General features: G+C 36.1%; 1 long non-coding RNA gene across 6 annotated transcripts in view; it reads right to left on the bottom strand.

Moving 5' to 3' along the window:
* Positions 1 to 742: 742 nt before the first annotated feature.
* LOC110473922 (uncharacterized) overlaps positions 743 to 16,322 on the bottom strand; it is a 193,478-nt gene continuing 177,898 nt past the window's right edge. For all 6 annotated transcript variants that reach the window (XR_014957215.1, XR_014957218.1, XR_014957216.1 and 3 more), the window contains 2 exons: positions 8,245 to 16,322; positions 743 to 5,359 (listed from right to left, as the gene is read on the bottom strand). The exon at positions 8,245 to 16,322 is cut by the window's right edge. This is a non-coding gene — a long non-coding RNA (uncharacterized LOC110473922). The remainder of the gene's footprint in view (positions 5,360 to 8,244) is intronic.

The following is a 16,322-nucleotide window of genomic DNA, read 5'->3' as shown; positions in this document are numbered from 1 at the left end:
TTGTTCAAAATTGTACAAAAATTAAACTCTATTTCAGTTTTGGTCATTTGATGAAACCTGGGTTTGTATGGGGATCATGGTTCTTCCACATCACACCAGAAGGAGGATCTAAGGTGTCTGAAAACTTTCAGCCTGATTGCACATTTTAAAGAATTTGGCCTTGTACCTTTTTAATGAATAGCAGCTGAATATGTATGTAGATTAGATTTGGTCACTGGAAGTTGAGGATCCCTCTGGATCAAATCCCCTCTGGACTGTCCCCTTGTTTCTGACAATTTCTAGAATAGGTTTTGTAAGAATTCAGAGCAAATAACTGGCTTATTCTCACAAAAGCTCTGGAATACCCATTCCTCACATGATGACACCATATTTTCCTGAATACTTTTGCTGGTTTTCCAGCTTGCTAACAAAAGAATGTGTTTATCCCGAGTTCCCAGTCTTTGGAGAGGGGTCAGGCTCCATCTCAGTAAAGTAGAGCCAGACTTGTGAAACTGGGGCCTGTAAAGTTACCAAAAGCAATGATCTTCCCTTAGATTATGCATGTGCTCTTAGGACTTAATTAGTGTAAAAAAAAAACATTAAAAAAACAAATCTTGACTGTTAAGCTCTTATGTACTGTGCTCTCCCATTGAAAAACACAGTTCAATTTGAAAGTCTGGCAAATATCTTAGGGCTGTTGGAGCCCCATATTTAATATTTGCTTTTTTTGTATGACCTTACAAGCAGTCTGACACAGTGTTGATCCAGAATAGATTGTTTACTTTTCATTTGCTCATTACAAATGTCTTTGCCAACTTTTACAAACAACAATGATATCATAGATTTTTTTATTTGGGATTCCACACTGTTGAACATGCTCACATTTTTTTTTCTCTTTTACCTCTTTCATAAGATAAATATAATTGTGAATTACAAACTTGTTAAGTATTTCCTTTTGGAAAACAGTGTCCAATACTTGATATTGTACCAGGACTCAACCTAAATTGCTTTAATTTCTTGTACCTGCTGTGTAGTTAGATGAGATCAACTAGACAGACCTTTCCCATTGGTTAAAGGTCAAAAATAGCCTAAAGACATGTTGTTTACAGCACATCATATTGAGAAACATACTTTTCATAGAAGGCATAACCATATTTTCATTAACAGTGATGAAAAAGGCGTATACCACTCTGTGGATATAACTACAGAGAATTATTTTTAATCACAAATCTAATTTTAAGAAAATGTAGAAGAACAAAATTCACTAGAGAATATTCTCATTATTATTTTACCATAATTATTACACATTATGTAAAATGTTGTTCTATTTTTTCAGTATTTGAGTACATTTGAGAAACTCCAGACACTTCAGAGTACAACTCATATTCTGTTGACATTTATATAGCTATAAATAACTTTAGTGAGGTCTTACCTCTGCAAAATTGTAAAGGAGTCCCTGATGGCTGAAGTTATAACTCATATTGTTGGGTTTTCTCATTTTAATTATTGTTAGATGACAAGATGGGGACTAATCCATTTATTTAAACTTTTCAAATTTTTAAATTCTTCTAAAAAACACTCAAATTATTAACAGTATTTTAATGCTTTGCAAAGTTGGGGTTTTTAAATCTTTTTTAACAGAACTAAATGAAAAATAAATTAAGCCCATCTTTGCAAAGGGTATGAGCTATGAATTTTTAAGGAGTCAAGTTCAAAAAAGAACAAAATTAAGATATGTAGAGGCTGGGCTGGGATTTTGTTGGATTATAGCTTGAATTTTACACTCATCTATAGTAATCAAGATTCAGTGGTCACAAAAATGTTGATATCATCATATTTTCAGGCACTGATATTTGTTTTTACTTTTCTTAGGAAAAGCTTTCAAAATTCTTTGCTAATTAGTATAAACTTACCAAAAATGCACAGCAAATACTTGAGCATTTGAGTTTGTATTTAGTATACAGAGTTTCATAGGAAAATTTTTATTTCTAAGATATTTTCTACTAAAACTTTTTCATCACTTATACTGGACCTCAGAATCTCAGTATTTAATTTCAAAATTGTTTATATGGAACTACTGAAAAACAAGTGCAAGTTTTCTTGAAGTACTTAGGCTGGAAAATTGTTTTGTTTTTTTTTTTTTATTGAGCTGAAATGTTCAACATGTTTGTTGAAAATTTCAAAGCAAGCCACAAATAATTTGTATTTCAGAATTCATGTTCATTGGTAGATGACTATTCAGTTAAGATGGCCTTTCTTTCCTATGGGAGAAACAAGAAAGACTCCAGACTTGCATGTAACCATTATTTCTTTAAAACTGGGGATTTTATAAACCTTCATTTAAGGAGAATGCTTATATTAACTAGAGTTTATAGAAACAGTGGAAGTTGTTCCCATGCCATTGTGATTTGAAGGGACCTTGATTTAAAAGCCTACATTTCCTCTATAGCTGGGGTAAAGACAAACATCTCCAGGAAAAGGTTCATCAAAGTTAAATAATTACAGGGTTTATTTGAAAATGGCTGCAAGAATGCACCATGTCAAATAGTGCATTACTAACAGAACAATAGTTATTTGTGTAAAATATGAATAATATTAAGATTTTGTAGTATGTAGTAGATGGCAAGACAATGATGAATCTATCAGAGTAAAAACAAAGCAACGCTATAAAGTCCAAATGCATTTCTGAAGTAAAAATGGACATGAATTTTCCAAACAGAGACATTGTCTTGTGGTGTTGACATTCTCCCAAGAGTCATATCTGTTCACACAAGTCATGTCTGAGAAGAGGGAACAATATTTTTGAGCTTATATGGCTTGACACTGTCTGAAGTCTAGAGAGGGAAGATCTGGTAATTCTATAATTTACAACATTAGTTAATTGAAACACTGAAGAGGAAGAAAAAATGCCACAAAATTATGGTGAAGAATGACTTTCAGACATTTATAGTGGCAATTTGCCTCTTAGGTGGAATTCTCAGAATTTTCATAAAAGATTTGTGCTCCAGCCTTGTACTTGCCTGAGTGGTACTATCAAGTCCAATGATGTCCATACAGCTACTTGACAAAAAATATCTTGATGTTGACTTTTGAGGTACTTGATAATGTTTTAATGCATTTGTTGGTACTGGAAACTGCATTTGTCTCTAGATGGGAAAGCAAAGTCATTTGTAACATCAGATACCTTAGCATTTTTGAATATTCTTGATGATACCTTAAATTCATAACTGTGCTTCATCATTCTCAGTTTAACTTTTTCAATAATTGTTTACCAACAAATTGGTACATATTTTAAAAGAGTACTTCAATGAAATTAGTGTATCTTAAAAATTTAGTGGGTGGAGAGTATATGGCTAACATGGACAGCAGAGTCCATGTTTGTATTTTATATGACAAGAGCACTAACTTAGTAATTAAGTAAATATTGTAATAAGTATGGCTCTGATATCCACTTGAAGGTTATAACTCCCCAGGGAACAGATGCTTAATTTGCGGCCGTGATAATAACAACCTAATGAACCTCCCATCTTACTGGATAGCTTAATAAACTTCAAAGAAAATAAAACAAGAATCTATGAGTAAAAGTACATCCTTAGCTTTTCATTAAGCAAAATGAGCATGAGTCAAGGCCCAGCATGGCTTCCAAAGTTAAAGCTACTAGCTACAAAGCAAATGTATGCAGAGAAATGTACAACAAAAGACATAGCTTTTAAACCTCCAGTTGAGTTTCCATAAATGTTGCTTACAAAAGCTACCATTCTCTATGTTAACAAAAAGTTGTGGATATGTTCTTCACTAAATCCTCTTTTCTCATATAATCCACCTTGTGCACTTTATCTCAAGTGTGTTTTATCTGATCTAATCCTGGGCTCATTCATTCTCAGATAGAAGCAACAGGATTATTTCACACTTAAACTAGGCCCAATCTTTCTGTGGGTCCATAAGAGGACACCTGGGTAATGAGAAATTATCTCTGGAACAAAAGATTAAGCAGGTGCTGGGGGAAAAAAATGTTCTTTAAAATACAGCAATTTTTAAGGAAAAGATAAAACATTTTTATTCAGAAAATAATGTTCAGAGGAGGCACTATATTTTTCATGAAATGAGATTACACCATTATAAAGAGTGTTATTTGGCACAAGTTTTATTTGGGGAAAAAAAAATCTTTTTCAGTGGTCCTAAAATGACACAGATTTCCCTGGAGTTAATCTGGATTTTAATGGGTGTAAAGTGGGCAGTATACAGGATATATCAGAACATAAGTTTTAACCAGGTCAAAGAGGCCAGTCATACCCAGTCACAGCTTATTCCTTGTTGTACCAGACTTTATTTTAGCACACTTACAGTCAGGGGGAGGAAGAAGAGGAGAAGCTTCATGGCTCACTAAATTAAGATTTTTTTCTTTGCAATGGTGGACAAGACAATTCAGACTTAAAAATAAATATAAAATAAATTTTAAAATAAAAAAATAAACCCTTTGCTCCATACCTACCCACTTAACATGACAGTGTGAATTAGTACAAATTAGTTCAGCTCCTTTGCTTGACTTATCCATATCTATAGCTATATCTATATATCAATCTCTGTTCATCCCCATTAGCTTTTAGAAACCACAGCATCAGCTCAAATACTGTCTTCCATCTGTTTCCAGTGTATATCAGACTCTTGATGTGAAGGTGTGAGGGCAGAGGAAAAATGTACTGGTTTAAAACAGCAGAGCAGTACTTCAGAAGTCATAAACTGATAAAATAAATATTTTCCTATCTTTCTCTCCTTCCCTGTTGTCACCAGCCTCCTCCTGGACCATTGTACAACAGCAGAAATTTCATCCCTTAATTCCACGAGCCCAGTGGCACCATGGACTGATGACTTGACTTTCTGCCTGGTGGTCTTTTGAGTTTTCTTCTCTCCAAAGAAATCAAAGAAATACAACAGGAGCACAGTATGTAAATAGTTTCACAGGAATTAAATGAATACATTATTGAATTAGTACACTAGACACTGAAAACTGATATATACTTTAAAAAAATAAATAAAAACAGAAGAGTGGAAGTTATCTAAATCTTCAGGACTCAGGATGCAGACCAATCTGTCCTATGGGCTTACAGAGGAGAGATGTCCAGTGGGTTTTCACAACCTGCCTGGTAGAAGTTTATTTCTTTTTTCTTTTGTAATATACAGTGCTACATGATGTTAGTTACAGAACAAAAGATTAAATTATGAACAGATGCAATTTAATGGTCTGTGTTTTGCTCTTTTTCCCAATGAGTATTTGGCAGTGCAGAAACAGTTACTTCTACTCTCAGTAAGGCAAGCTTTCCTCACCACCTTGGTCTCCCCAGTTCCTTCTAGCTGGTGGGACTGATCAAAAGGATGGAGGCTGAAAAAAGACAGTAAATAAGTTAAATATCCAAATCTACAGTTAATAGTGTTTTCAGAAATAGCTAAACATGGACCAGCAATTTTGTCACATGCAGGAATTCCTCTAAGCAGGGGCACATCTAGATTAATTTGATTAGTTATCTTTCTCAAAAGTGGGAGCACTAATTCAGCACCTGCTGCTTAGGGTTATTTAACTCAGGATGTGTTTTCCAGGACACTTGCAGAAAAATATCATAACCATTTTTTGACTTGTCATCCAAGAGCATTTTACAGAAATGCAAGCAAACTTAGGTCCATTGATTAGGTAAGATGAAATTTAAAATTAAATTAATATGTACAATTGCATAAAAATGTCAAAATTTTATATATAAAAGTTAATAAAGCCCATTAAATATCAGCAGCCTTTGAAGATCTCATCACTTTTAAAAATGTATGCTAAAGCAAGTTTTTGCTTTTACCTATCTCATAGTAATACATATTTATTAATATAAAGTACCTTTATTAACCTTATGTATGTGGGCATTTCCACTTCTTTGTTATAAAATGTCACCTTTAACAGAACTGTGCTCTTGACTAACCCTTAATTTGTATATAGAAGATATGTGACTGTAAAATTTTTGGCACAAAAACAAACAGCCCCTCTCCATGGTGGGGGATTTGAACTAGGTGAACTTTAAGGTCCCTCCCAAAGTAAACCATTCTATGATTCAGTGATGTGACATTCAAGGAAAACAGCTTTCTGTGCTCCAACAGTACAGTTATTGGACAGGGACCATCATAAAATATTTAATGGAACAAATATCACCCTTAAGAGATTCAAAATGGGAAAAAACCCTATTTCCTAAGGATTGTAATTTGTGCACCAGTTGCTTTTCTCTTTTATCTGAACAATGCAATAAAACAGTGGCTATTTCTTCTGGCAGAATACAACTATATTAAAACTAATGAACCTTTATAGTCCAGTAAAAAAAACAAAATCTTTTGATCTTTTGGAACAATCATGACTAAACTGATATTGTCAAAATTAATTTTTGATTAGTTAAAAATTATTTGCTCTTTTTTTCTCTATAATGGTCTTCCAAGTATGCAAGTTGGAACAACTTATTACAGTTTCAATGTGAAGTTTAAGAACTAAAAAAATCATTTCCAAATTGATGAATGAATAAATAAGACAGAGCTGGTCTTATCTGTATTTATAGGTAGGTACATATATATACATATATATGTGTATGTATGTATACTAATATATAATTATATGTTATGATTTATTTTTCTTTATCTTTATATTATGCTACTTGCTCTTGTGACCAGTAGTGGTAATTATCTGTGCATAGGTACTTGTATGAGAAAGGGAGAACAGATGTCCATGATTATGTAAGTTATGGTAATTAATAGTACATAAATGAAACAAGTTTGTTTTTGTTGATGTGTCACTTGCACACTGCTCCTCTTGAGCATTGGGTTACATCCTGTACACGATCGCCTTATTGTCTACTGTCATAAAAATTCCAGTTCTGTTTCTGAGCAGTCACAGAATGGGACTTGCCAGCTGTCATGGAAAATGTATTCAGTTTCATTTCCACTTAATTTATCTAATCTTAATTCTATTATTATTTTATTACAATTATTTAAGTGCTTGGGGCAACAATCTAAAGTAAAAACAAATAAACAGTAGGAGTTCCAGATAATTTGTAAGTGATCTGAAAGGTCTAATGGAAACATCATTATTGTAGTTTTATTTTTTGAAAGGTTAATATTATAGAGGCTTCATCATTGCTGCTATAGTTAACAGTCTGTCAACACTGACATGTTAAATTTCTGCTTCACAAGATTAAAGGCTAAACTATAAAAACTCACCCTGGACAGGGAAAAAAGAAGTTGTGAAATAGTGTTTAGATATTCAAAAACCCTTTAACTACAGGCCTCACATCATCTTCATTTTCAGCACTATCTACTCAAAACGCAGAAGAGCATCCAAGCCCGTGATTAAGTCCATTTCTCTTCTGCTAAACACTTTCACACAGAGGCCCCTGCCAGCTGCCAGGGCTGTAATGAAATCTGAACATACACTTAAAGATCCATATTCCAAAGTGTCCTTCACCACATTGAGGTGAAGCTGTGGTTTGTCATCCTGGCCTTGGCTGATCTCCTCTCACCCTCTTCAGCAAAACCCGTGAGTAGCTGCTTTCAAGTCGTCTGTCTCCCCATCAAAACATGGGCTTGTCGGGTTTGTGCTTAATCATATCCCTTGGCTTTTGTTTTGTTGCTCAGCCCACTCACAGTTGCTCTCACAGTCTGTATAAGCACAGAGTCCTTCCTGTCACTCATTATACTTCTCCATCACCATTGTTGCCTTGCTTAGACCCTCTCCATAGCATGACTGGTTTAGAGTGCCTTGCAGAAAAATTTATTTTCTCTTTTTTTCCTAATGCATTTATTTATGATGTCCCAATCTCATTTAAATATATGTTTTTATCTTTTTCCTTCTTTTTGTACTCATCATTTAAATGGTATGGTACGTCTCACTCTGTCTGAGCAATAAAAACACATAATAAAAATACATAAGGAAGATGATAAACAACTCACTCAAAAATGAAAAGTTATTAATACACAATTTTAGCCTTATTCTAGAAATTTCTGTTAAGTATGAAACTAGTAAAGTCAAGATTTCTAGTGGTCCCATAATGACTTGGTCGTTTAATTTAATCCACTGTAACAAGATATTTGATTTTACTAAGATGCAGTAAAATATCTTGAGCCTGACCTAGTCATCACTGAATATGATGCAAGGTTTTCCAGTGGTAAAATGTAAAGGGAATCTCCATGAATGGCTGCATCTGAGGCAATGAGAATTCAAAAGGAAGGTTTTGAATGACATCTCACCTTCTAACTTCTGGTATTTTCAGCAGTATTAAGCATTTCTTCAAAAGAAATTTGGATTTAACTGGATATAAGCAGCTGCAGATAGCTTTACTTATCTATGATTCTTCTCTTTATCTGAAAGGAGACACAGGAAAGAAAGGCAAAATTCCAGAGTGATGACTCCATACACGGTTTATTTAGAAACTGAAACTTGACTTTGTTTTCTAGCAGAAACCAAATGTGTTAGTTTGATTTGGATACAGTATATTGACAAAGGGTGGGTTGTTTCTTTTTTTCATCTAACCCTGGTTGCAGAGATAGAGAAAAAATAATCTGTCCTGAGAGTAAACAATGATCCAAACTCTTTGTTTGCTTGAAATGGCTGACCTTGCTAGGAAGAGGTATCTCAGAGATGATGGTGGCTCCAGAAGGAGTTACGGAATCCTGGCAAGGCGCTCGAGGGCTGTGCGGGCGCTGCCCAGGCTCCGCTCAGCCCTGACCCAGGCTGTGCAGCCCTGGGAAGCTCTGCTCTGCACAGCCTGGCCCACATCTCCTGCTGAGCTGCTGGTGAGGGGAACTGATATTGCCTCTCCAGGCGAGCAGGAAAAGGCACGATGAGCCAAATTCTGATGAGCCAAAATCCGATGAGCCAAAATCTGTGTCCCTACAGTGGCACAGGCATTGCTGACGGTCACCCTGCTCGCAGGGCAGAGCTCTCGTGTCCAGCCCTCTTCTGACGATGGACACCTCGTCTCCTCCTCTGGTTGGTGTGAGAAAGCACCGAGGCTGTGACACAGAAATCACCTTCCAGCTTGCTACTAAGAAAGTTTGGCAATTGACTGCTGCTAAAATAAGGGATATGAAAGTTCCATCTGCAGTTCAGTCACACGGGGCAAATCTCACAGGCCTTACGCAGTCGGAACACCCATGGAGCGCGCTCGGCAGGAGCTGACCCGCAGGATAATAGGGATGCATACTGAATGAATTGGAAGTAACACCTGGCCTTTGTCTGGAAAATTACCATTTTTTTAGGCCAGTCTTCAAAGCTGAACATTTCTTTAGGACTCTGGAGCCATTGAGGAGGCAGACAAAAGGAAGAGAGTCATGGAGAGACGTGTAAAAGCTGTAGGCCGAGCAGAAAGGGCGAGAGGGTATTCGAGAAGGCTGAGGGAACAGAAGTTAAAACCTCAGCATAAAATTCCAGTTCTTCCCATGTAGATCAGTTTTTCCAAGGGTGAAAGGAAAATGAATTTTCCAATGCATCCAAGTGATTTCATTACACAGTTATGTTCTTGCCTAAACTTTAGCCACATACTGTCACCCGTCCTTGCAAGTAATCAGTTTTTGGTTTGTGTTTTACAACATGTACTTAGTTTAAACACAAAATACATCCTTGTCTGTGTGTGCAGAGAGGCACACTCACCTAATTCTGTGCCCTGCCTCTCATTACAGAGTGAGGGAATGCATCTTTTCTGGGCAAACATACATACTGTAGAGGAATAATGGTTTATCTTTAGAAGCAGCCAATGTCCATTTACTACATATATCTAATTGAGGGAAAATACCACTATTCTACACTTGCATCCAAGACTTCCAAAAAAAATGTTCAACTCACTACATTCCAGTGCAAAAGAAACCATTGCACAAACCAACTGGAGGGGTATATGCAGGATACTGGGTAGTTACATTCTCACAGATATCTTGCTCTAGTCTGAGACTGATCCAGCATAAGTAGGTTGAATCTGGTAGAACTACCCAAATGCTTAAAATTTCACACTTTCTCAAATGTTTACTTTTCTGGATCAGACTCTTGTGAATAATTGGGCCTGGAGCTTCTTGGACTATTTTTTTGGAGAGGGGTGTAATCAGATCATAAAAATGAGAATGCCATCTTTATAGGGACTTAACAGTCACAAACTGCAAGCTGATTATCAGCCTAATTGCATGTCATACTCCCCTAAATCAGATTAGTCACAAATGCTTATCAACTGAGCCCTAAAATCCTGATATAGCTTGAAAACATACAAGTTTTTCTGAAGGTTATCTTGGAGACCCAATAAAAAAAAACCAAACATGGCAGCTTTGAATATATCTGGTGACAGTGCCTAACAGCCAAGAGGAATCAGGGAGAATTGCTAGGCAAAGTTACAATCTTTTCAAAACTAAGCCAGTTAGACGACTTCCAGGTCTGGAATCTGCTGTCACTGCCAGCAGCCACCCTCAATATTTTTGCCTTTGTCACAGCTTTGTGACAGCTATTAGTATTTTGAGTAAATTATGCAGCTTTTAATCACATAGGCATCTGATGGTGGTAACTGTCTGTCCAGCCTGAGCAGTTCTGTGCAGTCTGGTGTGAACTGTAGAGGTTACACCAGCCTCCAGGTTGAACCAGTAGTCTCAGAAAACCTCTGCAAGCACTTCATGGATGACAGGACACTACTGTCCCTAGAGAGCAAGCCTGTGCATAGGTATTTACTCAACTCTGTATAATATTCCTTAGCTTGGTGCAGAGCAAGGAGCCAAAGCCATCATTTTTTTAGCATCCCAGTTACATACTGGTAAATCTGGAAGCTATTTCAAATTTTTTCAACCAATATTGTAATCACAACAGCATGTCACACATTTGTAGAGATACTTCTTGAGAAACAAAGCATATAGTATGGACCTAATAACAGCACAGCTGTACAATACAACTTGGTTGAGAAAAGAATTTCTGATTTACATTTCTTTTCCTCTGCCTGTTCTACTACCAGAATTGATTTTCCCCAATATTGTCTCTAGGTCCAAAATTAAAGGACCAGATTTCTTTATTTCCGGAGCACCTGTTTCCTTTTTTGAAATGTAGGGTAAGTGATAGTGTATTTTTATTTCTAGAGCACAAATAAGGTTGTTTATATCTGCTCAAGTGCCAGAACTTGGTGTACTTTTTTCCTAGTTTTCCAGCTGACTTTCTGTATTTATTAGATTTTTAGTACAGTAGGTGGCATTATAATCAATGCACTATTGACAAAAGCACTTGGATCACACACTCTTTATTTAATTTACTACACCAGTAAATTAAATTCATACATTGTATTTTCCTGGCACATTCAGATACATTATTCAGAAAGGGCACATGGATTGCTTAGCAAACCACTCTTAAGTTATGTCAGGGGCCTTGCTTTTAGACTGTTGATCATTAGCCTATTTTCTGAAAACCTTGCTTGCTGCACATGTTGGGTGGTAACTTGTGAAGCTCGGCCACAGTTCTGCAGCAATTTTAATGTCTACCGAAGTCATAACACAAGAAGGATTTTACTGTAAACTGAAGGCACCATAAATTCTTAATTTCCAACATTTTTAGAACCAATTATACCAACGCAATCTGATTACCATTCTTTTGCACATAGGATTCTCCAAACTAGTTTCATATTACAGGCATAAAACACTGATAAGCATTTTAGCTCCAGCAGACTAGCTGCAGCTGTGTCACATTTGTGTTTCCTTATTTTATGTGTGCCAGTTATCTAGATTAAAGTTGGAATAGCATAGCACTCCACTAGATGACAGGCTTGGTTTAAAGCCAGGCTACTTACTGATGTTTATCAAACAATTTTCAGCTACATACAGTAGCACAATTCAGAAACCTGAGGAGACTCTAAATTATCAGGCATGCTATGAGAAGTCATTGCATTTTTGGATGGAAGATTAAAACATCCCCTTAACAAATATATGGACTCTCCCTAGTCAGGGGCATCAGTGAAATAATCTGATTTAATTTTTTCCACCTAGTTTTGAATGAATGTGTGACCCTCATGGTTCTGAACAATCTTACCCAATCATTTTGATTCACAGATGGATAACGTGTCAAATCAGTGGCCCATGAAGTTCAGAAAGTCCTGCTTTCAATAGGTCATATTTCTGTTCTTTGTTCATTATGCTCATTTAGTCTTTGTTTGCTTGGTTGTGGTTTCTAAGCTATTAGTGACCAATTCAACTCCATGGGCTACCCTCAGGTAATGGTGCATTAAGTTACAGATTATTATTAGATACCAGTTCACCTTGAGCTCCCCTTTACCTAAACCTGTACTTTAGACCATCACAGGTGCTTGCAGGAAGAGAATGACTGCTGATTCTGATACATCCCCAGAGAGGATGCCTCCTAAGGGCAGAGGGCAAGTTTTTCCTGCATGCTGATGACTGCTGGGACTGATCCCATGACTGACCTTCTGGGTAGGCTGCCATAGGAAGGAAAACCTGGTTTGACTATCCAAAGCTAACCTCACCTGCTCCAAGGAACTTCTTTAAAGCTAGATTACTTTCTACCTTAGAAACTAAATTGAAGTAAATTATGTGGAAGGTAGACTGGAACTATGTTCTGAACTTGCAGGTTTTTCTCTTGCTGCTGTGGAAAAAAAATCAACTGTGTGCTGTTCAGAGAAATAAGTCAACAGCCTGACTGCATCACTGACACATCTGTCCCATCTTGGGGCGTCTGTAGTGACCCAAGTTGTGCTCACAGAGGATTTCTTGCACATTGAAGAGTGACAGTGAACTTGTGTTAACTTCAGAGAGAAACAGGGCTCATTGCCTGGTCCTTCTGAGGAAGAGAAACAGCTTTGCCAACAGCATGACTTGAAAGACAAGGCTCTGAGTTAGCATCCCCAACACCTCTCCACTACTTTTGACCGAAGCACCTCTTCTATTATACAGTAAATTATAATAAACAAGCTATAATCAACAGCAAAACCAGCTAGCACTTGGCAAAACTCCATAAATTAATGGAGTTAGGAAATTCCAGGTATCTTGAGCATCTGTAACTTTACCATAGAAACCTTTCTGCGATAAAAGCAAACAAGCAAAATATACCCTGATGCTCAAAAAGGTTAAAGAGCTAATGGTATGATCCTTGCAAATTCTAATTTATTCATTATTCTCTTCTCAGTAAAACCAGTAAAAATTCTCCTTTAGGCTTATGCTGTATACATTTATATTTTAATATTGAGTAAAAATATCCTGTACACTTTGCCTTAGCAATATATGTCTGTGTTTTATTATCACAGGATCTGATTGTTCATATTCTGGAGTCAGTGGAAATTTTCCCACTGATACCAGTGAGAGTAGAATCTGGCTTCTAATTTTTAGAGGATTGAAGCTATCCTTAGAACAGCATATGTTCTACTCTCCACTTTCTTTGATGATTTCTAACATTCTTTTGATGTGGACTCCAAAATAAACCATTTTCTCCCTTGGATATATGTGTTGAAAAAGATGCAAAGCATTGAATAGCAGAGTAAAACATTTTGTGTTTCAGGTCACAGTCCCATTTAAACCAGAAGCTGCTAATAGTTGTTAGTTAAAAGAGAAGAAAATATAGAAGAATAAAAATGCTGGGCAAATCTCTTCAAACTCATGGAAATACCATACTGTTTGGTGTAGGCACACCTGGTATTGTACTGACATAGCATAAAAATTTCACTTATGCCCTGGTGTCTGTCTACAATAGTGAACTGGATATTCAAGAAAAGGTCCTGTGAGCATCCTGATTCTGCTTCTCTGCACTCTGCTGAGAGTACTTAAGCAAAATTAATAGATAGGAGGGTAAATGTCATTTATAAGCACAGAAGCCCATTGCTTCTGTAATTCAATAATTTTGTCCATTGCTCTGGCATGCTGAATGTGGAGGGAGGGGTAGAGGCACATCAGGATTAGATTAATTTAGCATTCACTTTCTCAATGTTACGATGAGAATAAACTCTGATGAAGTCATATGAAGTAAAAAATATATCCAGTGGCTAGAGAATTGTGAAAGATGCCTGGCAGTCCTGCATGACACTGAGATGTCACAGGTCTGATTGACTTCATGGAATATAGTTATGGAACAGAATGCAATCATATTGTTGAATGTAGTAGTCTGGAAAGATGCTTCAATGTTAAAATAATATGTGCAATGTAAAATCTGGGAAAGAATAGATTAGGATATAATTGAGTAGAACAGAACAGAGTCCTTTCAGAGGTTGGGGTTTTGACTGCAGCTCTGAAATGAATTAAATTTTCTTATTTCTGTTTTTTTTCTTAGTGATTAATTATTATCAGATATTCCTTAAGAGCTTTGACATCTGTTAAATGTAATTACTTTCTCTTCCATATGTAAATCAAGGTCTTTCTTAAAAAAAAAGGAAGAGGCAGTTTATACTTCAATTAAGTATTTTTATCTGCAATTTGCAAGTTAAGGTGTATGTAAAGCCTGTGGCTATACTAAAGGCTCAGTTGTGCCTCCTAGGCACAGTGTTAATTAAAGGGTGATGTGGCTTCGTACAACTCTGAGGAGAACTCTGGAAGGGATTTTACCTTGGAGAGGCACAATGCCTCCAGTGCAGCACAGCATGTCAGTAAAATGCTCATGCTGTGCACCACCTGCATTGATGCTGCTCAGCACCTCTGTGGGCCCATTTCTTTCCCACACCCCTCACCCATTTGGCTGGTGTTCACTCCCAGAGGACAACGGGAAGGGACAGTCCTGGCACCTGTGTCCAATTCCTGCGTGCCAAGGGAAAGGTGGTGCTGACATCCTTTACCTTGCTGATAACTGCTCAGGCAGGATACAACTTGGGCAAGGATAAACAGAAATTGCCAAGTGTCATTCCCTAGATACATTCCTCTGGATATAGTTTATATTTTTACTCAGTGTCAGGTCTTTTAAAAGTCTGACAGCATGTATGATGTTTGACAGCTTCTTACATTTTATCTAGGCCCATCCTATATACCTAATTTTGAATAATTCTTTATCCATGTCTGATTTTGTTCTCCTTCACATTTTTCATCAGGGATCATTTTTCCCTGGGGCAGGTCTCTTGACACCAGTGTAGTTTTAGATATAATTTACTCCTATGCAAATAAGATCAGCACCATACCTATAGACCTTTTGCTTAGAATATTGACAGTATCCAAAAGATTTATTCCAATCTCTATGTAAATAATATCTGTGATCAATTTAATACACATTTAAGGGTTTTTCAAGGCCATATTACTCACTGGAATAAATGTACATTTTGGTAATATATTATTGCTATTGTACATCCAATAGATCTAATTCAGCCCAGGGTGATTTTTTTATAAGCGAGTAATAGACCACTGAAAATAGGATTTATTATAGAAATGCCAAGACATTCTTATTTATAGTATAATAGTACAAATTGCCCCTATAATAAATACTCTTCAGTTATCAAATCATCAGTCTTTTATGGTAAAACTGACAAATGATCCCATAGGCAGTATGATATTATTAATGTAATGTATTAACTTTCAATTTTAGGTTGGTTATTGGAGCTGGAACAACTGTACATTATATGATGTAGTTTAAGCAGGACTTGTGACCTAAATCTGCATAACTTTACAGCAAAATATGATTACATATAGTGCTTTAGACTAGCCTCATATGCAATGTGAAAACAGTATCACTCTGAGCCCATAATTCAACATAGATCTGTAGATTGCATCCACTGAGAAGAAACTTTAACCAAAGAATGTCTAAAAAGAAAAATTTTAAATCATGCAGAAAATTTTTGATAAGTCATTGTCATTATTGGTCTTAAGAGAAAGGAGGTCAATTGTTAAGAGCTGATGAAAATAAAGACTAGAATGAATATTCTTTAAAATTAACTTTTGAGGGTTCTTTCCTTACCAGCAGGTGTTTTTTTCATAAACTGTTCACTGTCACTATAGAAGAAACAACAATTAGTTATGTATATTTGATCTGGAAAAAGTGCAGAACCAGGGTCCTTTGTAGAGATTTTACATTTGTATAAAGTAAAACAAAATAAGCAGGCAGGATTAAGAAAATGTTATAAAAGTAAGCTTTGCAATAAGTATTTATTTGAACAATGAGATTGGCAAATCTAACAATGTAAGAAATATATGCTTAGCAACTTTTCATAGCTTAGATTTGTAGTACTCAGCAGATACATTTTTCAGCTCAGTCCCATATTTTAGTCCTAGAAATCCAAATAATTTAAATCATTAATAGTCTCAGAACAATGTATTATTTAATTATATAAATTTTATACTTCAACATCATCAGTAATTTATTCAGAATTGTAACTGCTCTTTTAATGCATCAA

This window comes from Lonchura striata, chromosome 9 (genome assembly GCF_050655825.1).
Source record: "Lonchura striata isolate lonStrDom1 chromosome 9, ASM5065582v1, whole genome shotgun sequence".
NCBI classification, from domain to species: Eukaryota; Metazoa; Chordata; class Aves; order Passeriformes; family Estrildidae; genus Lonchura; species Lonchura striata.
This window is presented reverse-complemented; position numbering and strand designations above follow the sequence as displayed.